At 44.9% G+C, this 14962-nt stretch overlaps 1 protein-coding gene across 2 annotated transcripts in view; it reads right to left on the reverse strand.

Moving 5' to 3' along the window:
- LOC307046891 (transcription regulator protein BACH2-like) overlaps window positions 1-14962 on the reverse strand; it is an 84041-nt gene that overhangs the window by 40790 nt on the left and 28289 nt on the right. Inside the window, exon 2 of one of the 2 annotated variants that reach the window (XM_079693556.1) lies at window positions 4078-4395. The exons of the other annotated variant lie outside the window; for it this stretch is intronic. The gene's annotated coding sequence lies outside the window, so the exon portion shown is untranslated. The remainder of the gene's footprint in view (window positions 1-4077; window positions 4396-14962) is intronic. 2 annotated transcript variants of the gene reach the window in all.

Below are 14962 nucleotides of genomic sequence, written 5' to 3' on the forward strand. Positions count from 1 at the left end.
GTTTGTGTGCATGTAAATGGTCTGCAAAGGCAAACATCCCTGTGTTTCTTTCAGAGGGAGTTTCTCTACCCCACCCTGCCTGAAATGCCTCCATTGGACTCCTTTGTTTACTTCCGTAAAATAGTGACATCACTACATAACATTTGCGCTTCTATTGGCTAGCGCTCCAAGACATTGTACGTGACTGCGCTCTGGTTTCAGACAGAGGGTGAAAAGAGGTGCTGCAGCACATAAAAATAAAAAGCTTTTTGAACATTAAAGCATGGATACATGTCCCAGTAGAGACACTACAGACTGATATGACCCTGAAAATGAGCATAGTAGAGCCCCTTTAAAAAGCAGCTCCCGATCGGACCAAAAATACAGATTTTGGCACAAATATGGTTGCCCCAGTCCTGCCGCACTGCCGAGGTGTCCTTGAGCAAGGCAGCAAACCCCAACTTCTCCCTGGCTCCATAACACTGGTAGCCGCTTTCACTCTGCCACCTCTTCATGATTGCATGTCTATATTTCCTGTTTTTGCATGTGAGTGTATTTCGGGCCTATGTGTAATTGTAAAATAACAACAGAGTAAAGACTGCATTTGGGGATTCATAAAGGTGATCTGAATCTTAGAACCAGGTCGGCTAACTTGTCCCTAAATGATTGACCATTACTATTTTGCACACCGATATGCCCTTAACGTCTCAGGCTAATGCTAATTACATAATCTCCAGCAACTACAGCTAGGAGAGTTAAGTATGAGCCAAGGTCAGTGGCTCTGTATTAGTTTTAGGTCATAACAGTATTTAGTAAATCCACAGATACTTTCACAGATTTAGATTGTTTGTTTGTTGTTTGTTTGTTGTCATACACTTTGCGTATTAATCTAGTTAGTTCATTCTGAATTCAAGTAATGTGTTGTTCAAGGTTCAAGGTTCTTTATTTGTCATACGAACATAGCTACGGTGTAGTTTTCCGATTAAAATCTTGTGTCACAGGCTTCTCCAACAGTGCAACACAAAATACAGATAAACAGAAAAATATAGTAAAAGTAAATAATAAATAGTAATACAAAAAGAAATATTGTTTTAAAAAAGTGAAATAGAGCAATAAGAGTCTATATGCAAGTTTTTGAAATAGGATATATAGGTAAATAGATAAATAATTTTTAAATAATGTTTAAGTAGCAGCCAGATGAATTAGGGATGTTGTTTCAACTGTTCAGGTGTTTAACAGATTTTGCTTCAACAGTTCAGGTGTTTAATAGTCTTATGGCCTGTGGGATGAAACTGTCCCTGAGTCTGGTGGTTTTAGTCCGGATGCTGCGGTAGCGCCTGCCAGACGGCAGCAGACTGAAGAGTTTGTGGCTGGGGTCTTTTGTAATCCTGAGGGCTTTCTTCCTGAGCCGCTGGGAGTAGAGGTCCTCCATGGATGGCAGCTCTGTCCTGGTGATGTTCTGTGCAGTTTTCACCACCCTCTGTAAAGTCTTACGGTTGAGGGCGGTGCAGCTGCCGTACCAGGCCGTGATGCAGCCAGTCAGGATCCTCTCTATGGTGCACCTGTAGAAGGTCAGGATGCTCTCTATGGTGCACCTGTAGAAGTTCAGGATACTCTCTATGGTGCACCTGTAGAAGATCAGGATGCTCTCTATGGTGCACCTGTAGAAGGTCAGGATCCTCTCTATGGTGCACCTGTAGAAGATCAGGATCCTCTCTATGGTGCACCTGTAGAAGATCAGGATCCTCTCTATGGTGCACCTGTAGGTCAGGATCCTCTCTATGGTGCACCTGTAGAAGATCAGGATCCTCTCTATGGAGCACCTGTAGAAGATCAGGATCCTCTCTATGGTGCACCTGTAGAAGATCAGGATCCTCTCTATGGAGCACCTGTAGAAGATCAGGATCCTCTCTATGGTGCACCTGTAGAAGGTCAGGATCCTCTCTATGGTGCACCTGTAGAAGGTCAGGATCCTCTCTATGGTGCACCTGTAGAAGGTCAGGATCCTCTCTATGGTGCACCTGTAGAAGGTCAGGATCCTCTCTATGGTGCACCTGTAGAAGATCAGGATCCTCTCTATGGTGCACCTGTAGAAGTTGCAGAGTATCCAGGAATCCATGTTAAACTCCTTATCCTGTGGAGGAAGAAGAGCCGCTGTCAAGCTTTTTTGCTGATGGTGATGGTGTGATGAGTCCATGTCAGGTCCTCAGTGATGAGTCCATGTCAGGTCCTCAGTGATGTGGACACAGAGGAACCTGAAGCTGCTGACTCTCTCCACCGTAGTCCCATTGATGGCGATGGGGGCGTGTCCCTCTCTCTACTGCTTCCTGTAATCCACAATCAGCCCCTTTGTTTTGCTGACGTTGAGATGGAGGTTGTTATCCTGGCACCAAGATGTCAGGTTTTCGACCTCCTCTCTCCGTCTCGTCGCCGTCTGTGATCTGGCCGATGACGGTCGTGTCGTCAGCAAACTTCACGATGGTGTTGGAGCTGTGTGTGGCCACGCAGTCGTGAGTGAACAGGGAGTAGAGGAGAGGACTGAGCACGCAGCCTTGAGGGGCTCCGGTGTTGAGGATCAGGGTGGAGGATGTGATGTTTCCCACCCTCACTGCCTGGGGTCTGCCCGTCAGGAAGTTCAGGATCCAGTCACAGAGGGCGCTGTTGAGCCCGAGGTCTCTGAGCTTGATGACCAGCTTGGAGGGCACAATGGCGTTGAAAGCTGAACTGTAATCAAGGAACAGCATTGTCACATATGTGTTCCTCTGGTCCAGGTGTGAGAGGGCAGTGTGGATGGTGAGGGCTATGGCGTCGTCTGTGGACCCGTTTGCTCTGTAGGCAAACTGCAGGTGGTCCAGAGAGTCAGGGAGGGAGGAGGTGATGAGTGTTTTGACTAACCGCTCAAAGCACTTCATGATGATGGAGGTGAGTGCCACTGGGCGATTTTTGTCTTTTTGGGGACATGAACGATGGTGGAGTTTTTAAAACATGTGGGGACTACAGACTGCAGCAGGGACCTGTTGAAGATGTCTGTGAACACCTCTGCCAGCTGAATTGCACACACTCTGAGAACACGGCCAGGGATGCCATCAGGTCCAGGAGCCTTGTGTGGGTTAACCCTTTGAAAAGATTTACACACATCTGCCCTGTTTAAAACAAAAGGGCAGGGCTCCTGATCCTTCTGTGCCTCCACAGCCTGGCTGCTCTCAAATCGTTGTGTTTGTGTTATGACAATGAACAAGTAGTAACCTGCATTAGCCCAGCATCGTTGTTTTGGTAAAAATTAATAAGCACCTGCTGTACTCACCATCCCCCCCCCCCCTTCAGCTCCTGTTATGTGTGTTATTGTTGGTCGGAGGGTGCATAGAGCGGCTGTTGTCAACATAATAACATCTTCTGTTTAAAACAAATATAATAGTTGGTCAAATATTATCCTTCCCTATCCTGAGCTTTATCACCTCCTATGCTTTTGACTATAATAACAAGATGTATTGCTTTAAAATCATTGAGGTTTGTAAGAAGTTCCTTCAAGTCTATAAAGGATACCCAGTTTGTTGCATTACAGTTGAAGTAACAGCCTGTGAGCATGAGTAATTGAGATGTGAAAGCCAGAGGAGGCTCTGCAGTCAGTATTGACTACACCAGTACAAAATACAAAAAATAATTTGAAGAAATTGCGTAAACATTTCCCCATTTCACACTTTGAATTAGCAGTGTTCAGTTATGCTTCTACGTGTTTTGCTCGCACCCAACCACGCTGGGTAAATTGTTCAGAGACAGATGAGGGGTTTTGGTAAACCACACATTGCCTTTGGTTTCATCATGTATTCTGAGCTGTAACGTGTGAGGAGAGCCGAGGAGCTTCAGCCGACGGCAGCTCACTCATATCCATTATCCCCCAAGTGTAAAATTACAACTGGAGAGGAGGAACATTGCTAACTTTTACTCTTTGTTGCTATACTGCTGAAAACGATGGGTTACGTATTGTAACCCTAGTTATATAAGCACAGACGGAGCCCTCTACTGGACTCTATGGGTACTGCCCTCGACCTATCTATAACTAAATCTATCAACGTAGCTGGCCCCTGCGGGCGGGCCTACCTGAGTGAGGAGCTTGAGGAAGAGCCAGCGGCAGCATACAGCTGAGCTGCAGTCTCTCTTCCTCCAGGCGGCGGGAGCGCTGGGTGACCGGCGTGATCGACCCAAAGACCACCTCCGTGGATACGGGGGCCCCAAGGAGATCCTCGCGGTCCTTCCTGGACAGCGCAGTGAGTCCCAGCCACACGTGACGTGACACCATTGCGGCCAGGGACATCACACGGCCAGCTGCGACAGCTACACCGTGGACCTGATTGTTCATCGGGCCAATACAGCGGTCCAAATAATCACTCCCGTCCTGAGGCGGGGGGTCGGGGCGGCCTGCTGAGGGGAAATCAGAGACACGCCCAACACACCAAGATTATTGGCCGCTGCTGCCATCTGCGTACCGAGCCGGAATATTCTGTCCAAATAATCCAGCATAATGGAGCAATAATCTGAAACGAAGTGGCTAAACTGTGGTACCATCCGGCAGGCATTACAGGAGGGAGACTGCAAGCCGTCCTCGGTGCTCAAGGACTGGTGAGTTTTCCAGTCTTCTAAATGTTCTTCTCTCTCCTTACATTACATTACATTGCATTTAGCTGACGCTTTTATCCAAAGCGATTTACAGTAAGTACATTCGACCAGGAAGATACAACCTTGAAGAAAACAGAATCATATAAGTACATCAGGTTTCATAGAGCCAAACATTTCAAGTGCTATTCAACTGGCTTTAGATAAGCCAGTCCTTTATTAGTCTATAAGTGCTTTGTTAATAGTTATTTGTTAGTAATTCTATCGCTCGAAGTGGAGTCGAAAGAGATGAGTTTTCAGTCTGCGCCGGAAGATGTGTAAGCTATTTGCTGTCCTGATGTCAATGGGGAGCTCATTCCACCATTTTGGAGCCAGGACAGTAAACCCACGTGTTTTTGCTGATGGGAACTTGGGTCCCCCTCCCAGTGCTGGTGCAGCGAGCCGTTTGGCTGATGCAGAGCGAAGTGCACGCGCTGGGGTGTACAGTTTAACCATGTCCTGGATGTAGGAAGGGTCAGATCCATTCGCAGCATGGTACGCAAGTACCATTGTTTTGAAGTGGATTCTAGCAATTACTGGAAGCCAGTGAAGGGAGCGGAGGAGCGGCGTGGTGTGGGAACATTTTGGAAGGTTGAAGACCAGACGAGCCACTGCATTCTGGATGAGCTGCAGAGGTCGGATGGCACAGCTCTCTCAGTTGTTTATCCTGCTCGCTGAAGAGAAAAGAATGACGGGCGGGAGGCGAGGCCGCCTTATATACTGTGGGCCTGCGTGCGCACTCAGGTAGGCCCTCCCCCGGGTGCCGGCTACATTTATAGATTTCTCAGAAGGTGAACGCTCGCAGTGAGGTCGATTTTGGGCAGTACCAATAGAGTCCAGTAGAGGGCGGAGCCTGTGAGATATAACAGTATGTGACACCACTGAAAACTCTAAAGGCCACAGTGTTTACTTCATAGAAGGATTATATTAGGCTCTAAACAGCCCTAATGATGACAAATTGAACTGCTTCTACATAAAGCACATTCAAGTTTGGTAAATCTTCTTCGTGATTGTATGAAAACTAAAGACTGGTGCAGGAATGAGTCAAAAGCCGGAAATGTGTTCCTTTGTCTCGTGTTTTGAATGTGTTTTTGGTTAGATGAAACAAAGGATCTTCAGACATTCACCTGTGGGTTTTGTACTTCAAAACCAAAAACTCACTGATGACATCTGTGACAGTGCAAGCTCATCATTGTTGTTTAGAACCCATTCCTGCAGCGCTCTATAGTCGACACCTTAACATCACCCACACATATGAGGTTCCTCCTGCCCAAGTACCACTTGCTCCAATAGCCTACATTCAACCCGGCAGAACCATCAATCAAACACACACATCTAAGGTTGATCAAACCCTGACACACACACACACACACACACACACACACACACACACACACACACACACACACACACACACACACACACACACACACACACACACACACACACACACACACACACACACACACACACACACACACACACACACACACACACACACACACACACACACACACACACACACACACACACAGAGTGAAATTGTTGAATGATTAGTGTTTGTTAATTAATATCTGTGTGTAGCAGTAGCTCTGGGGGCAGGTCCTTGCCCGGTCTGCTCTGTGATGAATTATTCACTCCTGGATGTTTCTATACTCTGCCTGCTGGGCTTCACTAGGTTGGTGTGTGTGTGTGTGTGTGTGTGTGTGTGTGTGTGTGTGTGTGTGTGTGTGTGTGTGTGTGTGTGTGTGTGTGTGTGTGTGTGTGTGTGTGTGTGTGTGTGTGTGTGTGCGTGTGTGTGTGTAGGTACAGTCCAACGTTCTGCTGCCCTACTTTCCTCCCCCCCTCTTCTGTCTTCTCCCCTGCCCTGATTATGTCTTATTTTCATCTGATGGTGTCTGTGGGGTATACTGAGTAGTGCTTATATATACAGTATATGTGTGTGAGTGTGAGTGTGAGTGTGAGTGTGAGTGTGTGTGTGTGTGTGTGTGTGTGTGTGTGTGTGTGTGTGTGTGTGTGTGTGTGTGTGTGTGTGTGTGTGTGTGTGTGTGTGTGTGTGTGTGTGTGTGTGTGTGTGTGTGTGTGTGTTTGTGTGTGAAGACATCTATTTGCTGACAGGAGCACTACCCCAGCTTGAATCATTTATGAAAGCAGTTTTTATGAAAATGCAAACAAATATTCCTACTGCTGCATTCAGACAAACAAAATGCAGTTAGTGTAAAAATACATTAATGAAATAATGGGAAATTAATCCAACAAGTTGGAAGCAATTTAGGTGATAACAACAGTGTACTAGTGCTATTCTTAGAACATGCCCCGCGGACATATCTAGTGAAAATTTGAACAAAATTTTTGATTGAAACTACGTTCAAATAGTACATTCTATCATGTCTCGCCTGCATCCTCCCTTTGTTTATCTAACAGGACAAAGGACAGGACAAATTCAAATGTTGATGACGCATACATGGGGAATCATCAGATTTACCCTGTTCATCTGTATCAAATATCATGCTTCCATCCATTAGTTGTTGAAATATGTAACTCAAAAGCAGCACTTTAAGCCAGGGTCCTGCACGGGTTTGATTTTCAAGACCCGCTCCCGCCCCGCCCCCGCGACGTGCAATACCGGAACCGCCCCACTATCCACACATATTGCCAATTAGTTCCGCAACCCGACCCGACCCGTCGGCACAAGATCCGCAACCCGACCCGAACCCTTATATATATGAGCAGTGAAAACGTGCAATTATTAACACACGCAGTTGCATATTTGTCTCAAAAAGCGTGGGATGTTGGTTATTTTCTCCATCTAGGATGACACCAAAAGCCTCCCAGACGTTGGATTTCGCTCTTGAGGAAGAGATATTGAAAATGCTGTATTCTCCGCTGGAGAGCTTCACCTCAGCCAATTCGAATGTGGCGCGCTTATTAGCAGTTTGATGCGCTGCACAGGTTATGATTATGCGCGGTTCCGCGGGGGAGAGGTCTGAGGATTTAAACATTAAACTAAATTATTATCATTTTAATATATTTATTATGCAACACCCGCGACCCGACCCGCATCATCTTTGTTTTACCCTGAACCGAACCCGCAAAAAAGCGTTTGAAAAAATACCACCCGCGAATCACTGTTTTTGCGGGTACCCAACCCGATGCAGGACTCTGTTTTAAGCTGACCAGAGGAACATTTGGGGATCACCAAAGTTAGTGGGATTCATTGTGTGGCTGGGATTTCTCCATACGACTTTGGAACATTAAAGAAGATCAGAGCTTTGGCAAGCACGTGTTTACAGTTCTACGATACATTTAGTTTAGTCGGATAATCTCCACATGTACACCACTTTTATGATTTTTGAAGCCAAAAGTAAAAACTAACGTAATGCTTAACCTAGTACACATCGCCACCGCTAAGCTAAAGTTGGCTAATGTTTGGCGTGATAACGTTTATCCACTTGTTATCAACCGGCGTTTTTGAGACACGCAAAAGCTTCAGACATTTACAAGCAAGGTGTTTACTGACACATTTTATAAATCTCTTAAGCTTGTGTTGAATTCAGATCTTATTTTAGGCATCTGACTTAAAAAACAACCAACAAATCATTGGAGACAAGGACTGAAAGTTTTAAAATGCCAACTCATTTCGGGCTTTAAGACCTCATTCCTGCAGCTTACTATTGTTCCCAAATAAGATGCAGGTGAATCCGTAGCTCAAGCTCCAAGCAGATGGATGTTTACTCGAAATGAAAGCAGACCCTCTTCTACAGAAAGATGCCTGCTTGCTTCTCAACTGATGTGAATCATGCAGAACTGGATATCAGGAAACAATTCACAGCTAAAGATAATCCTCGTTACATTACAGAGGCCCTCCCTTGGGAGTTCCTGATCTCCGGAAATATAGCGCCATGACATCAGTGTCCCCCTCTCAACAATGAGCCTTTGTTGGGAGAGCGGCTCTCACTTGCACTGCCGTCACTGAATCCTGATAAATGACCTCTGAGGTTATCGGCAACAGTGTTTACTCAAACCCAGCCTCCTTCCAGCCTGGATAACTCATCCTGCCATTGTCAAGTGGAATTGGATTTAGTGAAAATGAAATCGTCCATCCCTCAGGCGTGCAGCAGCTCTCCTGACAGAGTGCTCCTGTGTCAGAGGGCTGCAGTGCATGTGTGTGAAGGGCAAGCGGCCCGCTGTAGCGCTGAGCGAATGGACTATAGGGCTAGGGAAATGGCGCGTGGAACATGTACGTAACAAAAGACATATGTGTTGATAAGAGCATGGGGGGATAGGGCAACGTATGCATGTGTGAGTGTGTGTGTGTGTGTGTGTGTGTGTGTGTGTGTGTGTGTGTGTGTGTGTGTGTGTGTGTGTGTGTGTGTGTGTGTGTGTGTGTGTGTGTGTGTGTGTGTGTGTGTGTGTGTTTAAACAGGGATTAAGTTACAATCTATAGATGCTGAATAGCTGACCTAGGTACTTCGGCTCTGATGCCTTCTAACTCCCCATCAATACCTTCACCTTTTGTCCCACACACACACACACACACACACACACACACACACACACACACACACACACACACACACACACACACACACACACACACACACACACACACACACACACACACACACACACACACACACACACACACACACACACACACACACACACACACACACACACACACACACACACACACATCATTACAGACTGCTCATAGTGCTCTAAGCTGCTTCCATCAGGAGAAGATTTGTAACTGTGAGCACTCTCAGTACTTGGACGTTTAGGGGAATGGAGAGTTAGTCTTAGATTCAAAGGCTTTCTATTGCCAGACAAGATTACTGATACAGCATGATCGTTCAAAATCAAGGATTGCATTGAAGGATGCAATTTGTCTAATTCCAACATTTTCTAAAATGACCGATAGGAAGAATTGCCGAAAACCGAAAAAAGCAATTTACAATTTCCTCTTAATAACCCACACACACACCCACACTTACACACAGAGGACTCACAACAGATGTCTTCTCTTGAATTATCTGCATTAGCCCTTCATAGAGATGGGAATCTTTTGGGGAATTGCATTTCAATTCAAAAGTGATTCTCGATTCAGTGAACATGAAATTGTGTATATTTCCTTTGACGTTATAAACAACTTCCAAACCTGTTTCTGAAACCAACCCGTAGCCAAGCAAACTTTGCAAGTGACAAAAATTACATTTGAGCTGGAAAAATATAAAGACTTTTTAACAGTCCAGACAGATCTGTGTATATCTACTCTCCTTACATCTATGGTCAAACACAATATAAGTGAATGGATGCATCTCTTTGGACTCGGAGCACAACCTCTGACTGAGATTCTAAGCTGTAATAAGCTTGTTTTTATGTATATTGTCTTACTCTGTAGAACTGTTCAAGTGGAATATAACATGCAGATAGTAAAAAATATATGGGATCAAAGGCGTTTAATAAAAATGAACCATAACTGCAGGGTATTCCCTAATTGATGTACGAACCCATCGTGACAAACTGAACTCAGTGGGTTTTATTCCCTGTATCAACATTTAGAAACTGAACAGAAGGCTACCTCAGGGTCTCTCTGCTGTGGTCAGTTGGTGGAGTAACGGTGCCGCTGGCTGCAGAATCTGAGGGGAAAAAACCTTTCTGGCTCCACTAGTTTCATTCTTCATACGCCAGGCATCACTGAACAACAGTGCTGCTGGTCTAAGAGACATAGTATCGTCTCTGATGTCTTTATTAAGGTTCACTGCATGGTTCCATCTCAGCATAATATCTGCTTGTTCACCCTGAAATGGGCCGTTTGAGGCTCAGCTTGCAAAGCTAATCAGAAGATTTCTGCACCTTCATATAGATCAAGCACACTGAATTTTTTTTAAACTTTTAGTTGTCTTTATTACATTCTATACATTTTCGTCAAGTTCTACCGTCATTTGAAAAAATCAAAAGAGACTTTATTGTTGATATATCTCCCACTAAGCAACTAACATGGCTTAATGTTTAAGTCAATGGGGGGGTGGTGGCACTGTCAGGGTCTGAAATATGAAGACAAAGAAGAAGTGCCTTAAACCTGCTTTCTTTCTATGGCCAGCAGAGAGTATTCCACTGTAAATCCAATAGAGTGCCACAGTGTCTAATCGATAGATTTATGATTGATAGATTTATCCGACTGAACAAAACGTGATCCGTCTCTTAAATGTTTGTCAACCACAGACCTTATTTCGAGCTATTTTCCAAAATCCTATGGAGAAGTCTCATTGCTTTTTTGTCGAGGAAACCCATGCGCAGCTTACCTCCGGGTTTTAGGACGCGTCACTGTGGCACTCTATGAAAAAAATTACCATTTTGTAAATTATGGTCTAATTTACAGTAAAATAAATGATACAAAATGTCTAATGACCGAATGAAAGTTAATTGTATCATTGGGTCGTCTAAGATTAAAATGTAAACCAAGATGTTGACGGCCATAAACCGAGATGCCGAGGGCTAAGATAGATGGCATGTGCAGCAATTTGTGGCTCTTAATTGAATTGAAGATCTTAAGGCCACTGACTTTGGCTCAAGTCTGCAAGTCCAGTGGGAGGCCATAGACAAGACCTTTAATGCTATCTGCCTACCTCAGGCATGAGTAACACTGCAAATACGAGGGTCATACAGGCTTGAACGTCGCCCGGGACAACAAGGTTTGTGTCAGCGAAGAGAAATGGACAACTTGAACTAGACGTTCTTGGACATTTGTGGAACAGGGGCAGAGAATATGGAACTAATGCTACTTCACAAGGGACTCCAGGGAAAAGGGTTTCATGAAGAGGATGTGGGACCAATATATACTTTGCAATCTAACATCTAACTTTTCAACAACTTCTAGCTCAGTGTTCAAATATCTGCAGTCACGAACTGATACCAGAGAACTATATATAATGATATACAGGGGCTCCAGCAGATCCCAGCAACAACATCCCAGATCCCTGAAGAACGCAGTCATAGGAACAGCAAAGACACTGCGCAGAACCCTCAGGATCCCAGAACTCTGGTAGAGGACCCGAGCCTGAAGGAGGGAAGAACATCGGACCGCCCAGGAAGGAGAGAGTGGGGACATTGTTATGTATAATGCATGTTTCAAACAGCACTGTATAATATATATATTTATCAATTACATTGTTGGTTCATATTTGGTCCAAGGCCAAATGTGTCACATCAAAACAGCTATAAATGAATAAATGTTGAGAGGGTGCAGATTGCTGTTGCCAAATGAGTCATGAAGGCATGGATGTTGAGCAGAGGATTATTTCCTCTCTTTCACAAGACAAAAGTGTGGGTGTGAAAATGAAAGTACACACGTGGGCTGCCTGACGCCCACAAAGTTTCCATAATCCTGGGAACCGAGGAAAACAATTTTATTTTTATTTTCCTACCTATTTAGGAGTTAAAAAATCATCTTATAAATTAAGACTTTTTTAAATGTAATTAAATTGTAAATGTTACAGTATGTCCACTGTAGAGGACGTCAAGACCATTTTAGTGTGAAAAGACAGCCTTAATTAACAGATAAACTATGTAACATATTATGGTTATAGAGTGATATTAATACAAGAATACATTCACCTTTATTTAAACAAGTAATTGATCTGAACATTGCTCTATATTTCATCACTAAAAAACTAGTTTGGTTGTTGGTGAATGCTGCCAAATCTTCAAAGACTTTGTAGTCAATATACTGGGAAAAGTTCTGAATTGGACTCCAGTCTGCACGGGCTGTAGGTTCATCTTGACTAGTTTTATGGATGTGGTATCAAGTTGACAATGCTCATAGAAACAAACAGTGGACATTTGTCAAAGGGCTGGGTCCCAGGAGGATAAAGGAAAACTGACTAGATTACCCTCACCTTTAGGGAATACACTGATGTATTTTAGTGTTTCAGATGCTTTGCAGCATGCTCCTCTGCAGTGTGTTGTTTTCTCGCCTTGTCATATTGAACACTGTGCCGACATGACTGACCTTTCAAACCACAAAAAGAGTCAGTCTTGCACCCTGTTTGAGGGATGATGATGAAGCAGAGGACTGTCCATCCACAGGGAGCTCCTCGTCCTCCATGGTCACCTGTGTTTCCTTACACTTCCATTCCCTCCTGACATCACTTTGCCGCCGGCTGCTCGGGAAGCGTTAATAGGATCATGATTGTCAGGTTTTAGGGAAACAGACGCTGCTGTTGCTGTGTGAGTCATGCACAGGAAACAGTGTAGAGATTCTAATTCAGTACTCTGGGAAGGCAGCCAAACCAAATAAAAATGAAGAAGTAAGATCCAACCAAAAGAAGCAGATATGACCCTGCAGTGTTCACTACAGGTGTAAGGAACACCGCCTGTAGCCCTATAGCTGTCAGGAACTAGCTTTTCAGAGTTTATCTTAAAGAGTCCCTTTTTTGCTTTTTGGGCTTATCCCTTTCCTGTAATTCTCTCCCACACACTCCAGAGGGAGTTTCTCTCCCACACACCACCCCCCCCTGCCTGAAACACCCCCATTGGCTTCCTTTGTTTACTTCCAGAAAATAGTGACATCACTACGTTACACTTGTGCTTCTATTGGCTAGCGCTCCAACACATTTTACGGGGTGGGACATCTCTAAGTGGTTGACCAATCACAACAGAGCCAGCCAGCTGACCACTAAATACTGATACACTGACTTTCTTTGGACTGAATGCATGGAAAATAAACACTCACTAACGGACATCTCTGGAAACTGTGAAGTTGAAATGTTTAACCCGAGTCTGTTTGTATTTAAATATCCTGATATGGATGGATGTTGTTATCCAACATGTGCACATTTCCACTGTTGGTGTGGCCACTTCCGGTGTTAAAGGGGCACGGTCCGGGGGAAACAAGCCTTGCTAGGAACCATTCATTTTTTGTTTCATTTCTGGTTTGTGCGGTTACATTTATATTGGCTACAAACTACACTAGACTGTTTACTCTACATAATAATAATAATAATAATAATACATTTTATTTATATAGTGCTTTTAACAACTCAAAGACGCTTTACAGTATGACGGAGAGTAGACAAACAAGGACAGGCAAACAAATAAATATAGTAAAATAAAATAAACAAAAAATAAGTTAATTGAGAGGGGGAGCTTATGGGTAGACAGAGTTGAAAAGATGTGTTTTGAGGCGGGACTGAAAGACTGTGAGGGACTCAGAGTCACAGAGATCTTGGGGGAGGGAATTCCAGAGCCTAGGAGCTGCCACTGAGAAGGCTGTGTCCCCAAAGCTGCAGAGTGTGGATGTGGGAATGGATAGAAGTCCGGCTGCGGTGGATCTGAGGGGCCGTGGGGGTTGATAAGGAAGTGAGAAGGTGTGTGAGATAAGGGGGGGACAGATAGTGGAGTGCTTTGTAGGTGAGGACCATCATTTTGTAGTTGATACGATGGGAGACAGGAAGCCAGTGGAGGTCTTTGAGGACTGGGGTGATGTGATGCCATGATTTGGTATGCGTAAGGAGACGTGCAGCTGCATTTTGAACCCTTTGGAGCCTGTTGAGGGATGTAGTGCTGATGCCGTAAAGAAGTGAGTTAGAGTAGTCGAGGCGAGAGGAAAGGAAGGCATGGATTAGTCGTTCGGCTGCGGGGCGGGTGAGAGAGGGTCGGATTTTTGCAATATTGCGGAGGTGGAAAAATTTGGTTTTGACTGTTTGGCGGGTTCAAGGGAGGGGTCAAAGATCACGCCAAGGTTGCGTGCCTGATTGGAGGGGGAAACAATGGTGCCATCGATGGTGAGTGTTATGTTAGTGACCTTGCTGAGGGTGGATTTGGAGCCGATTAGGAGGAGTTCTGTTTTGTTGCTGTTCAGTTTGAGGAGGCTATGTTGCATCCAAGTTTTAATAGTTGTCAGACAGGAATCAATGTGGGTAAGGGGTTGGTTATGGAGGGATTTGGTGCTGAGGTAGATCTGAGTGTCATCAGCATAGCAGTGGAAGTCCAGGTTGAAGCGTCGGAGTATCTGACCGAGGGGGAGGATGTAAATGATGAAGAGGAGGGGGCCAAGTACTGATCCGTGAGGAACGCCTTGGGTGACTGAGGCTGTGGCAGAGGAGTGCTTGGGGAGGGAGATGAAGTGGGATTGTTCAGTGAGGTAGGACTGGAGCCATCTGAGTGCAATACCTTCAATACCAATGTCCCTGAGTCGGTGAGCAGGATGTTGTGGCTCACGGTATCGAAGGCTGCACTCAGATCGAGGAGGATGAGAATATTGAGGGAACCAGTGTCAGCAGAGGTGAGGAGGTCATTGAGGACTTTGACGAGTGCAGTTTCTGTACTT

This window comes from Notothenia rossii (genome assembly GCF_949606895.1).
Source record: "Notothenia rossii genome assembly, chromosome: 7".
NCBI classification, from domain to species: domain Eukaryota; kingdom Metazoa; phylum Chordata; class Actinopteri; order Perciformes; family Nototheniidae; genus Notothenia; species Notothenia rossii.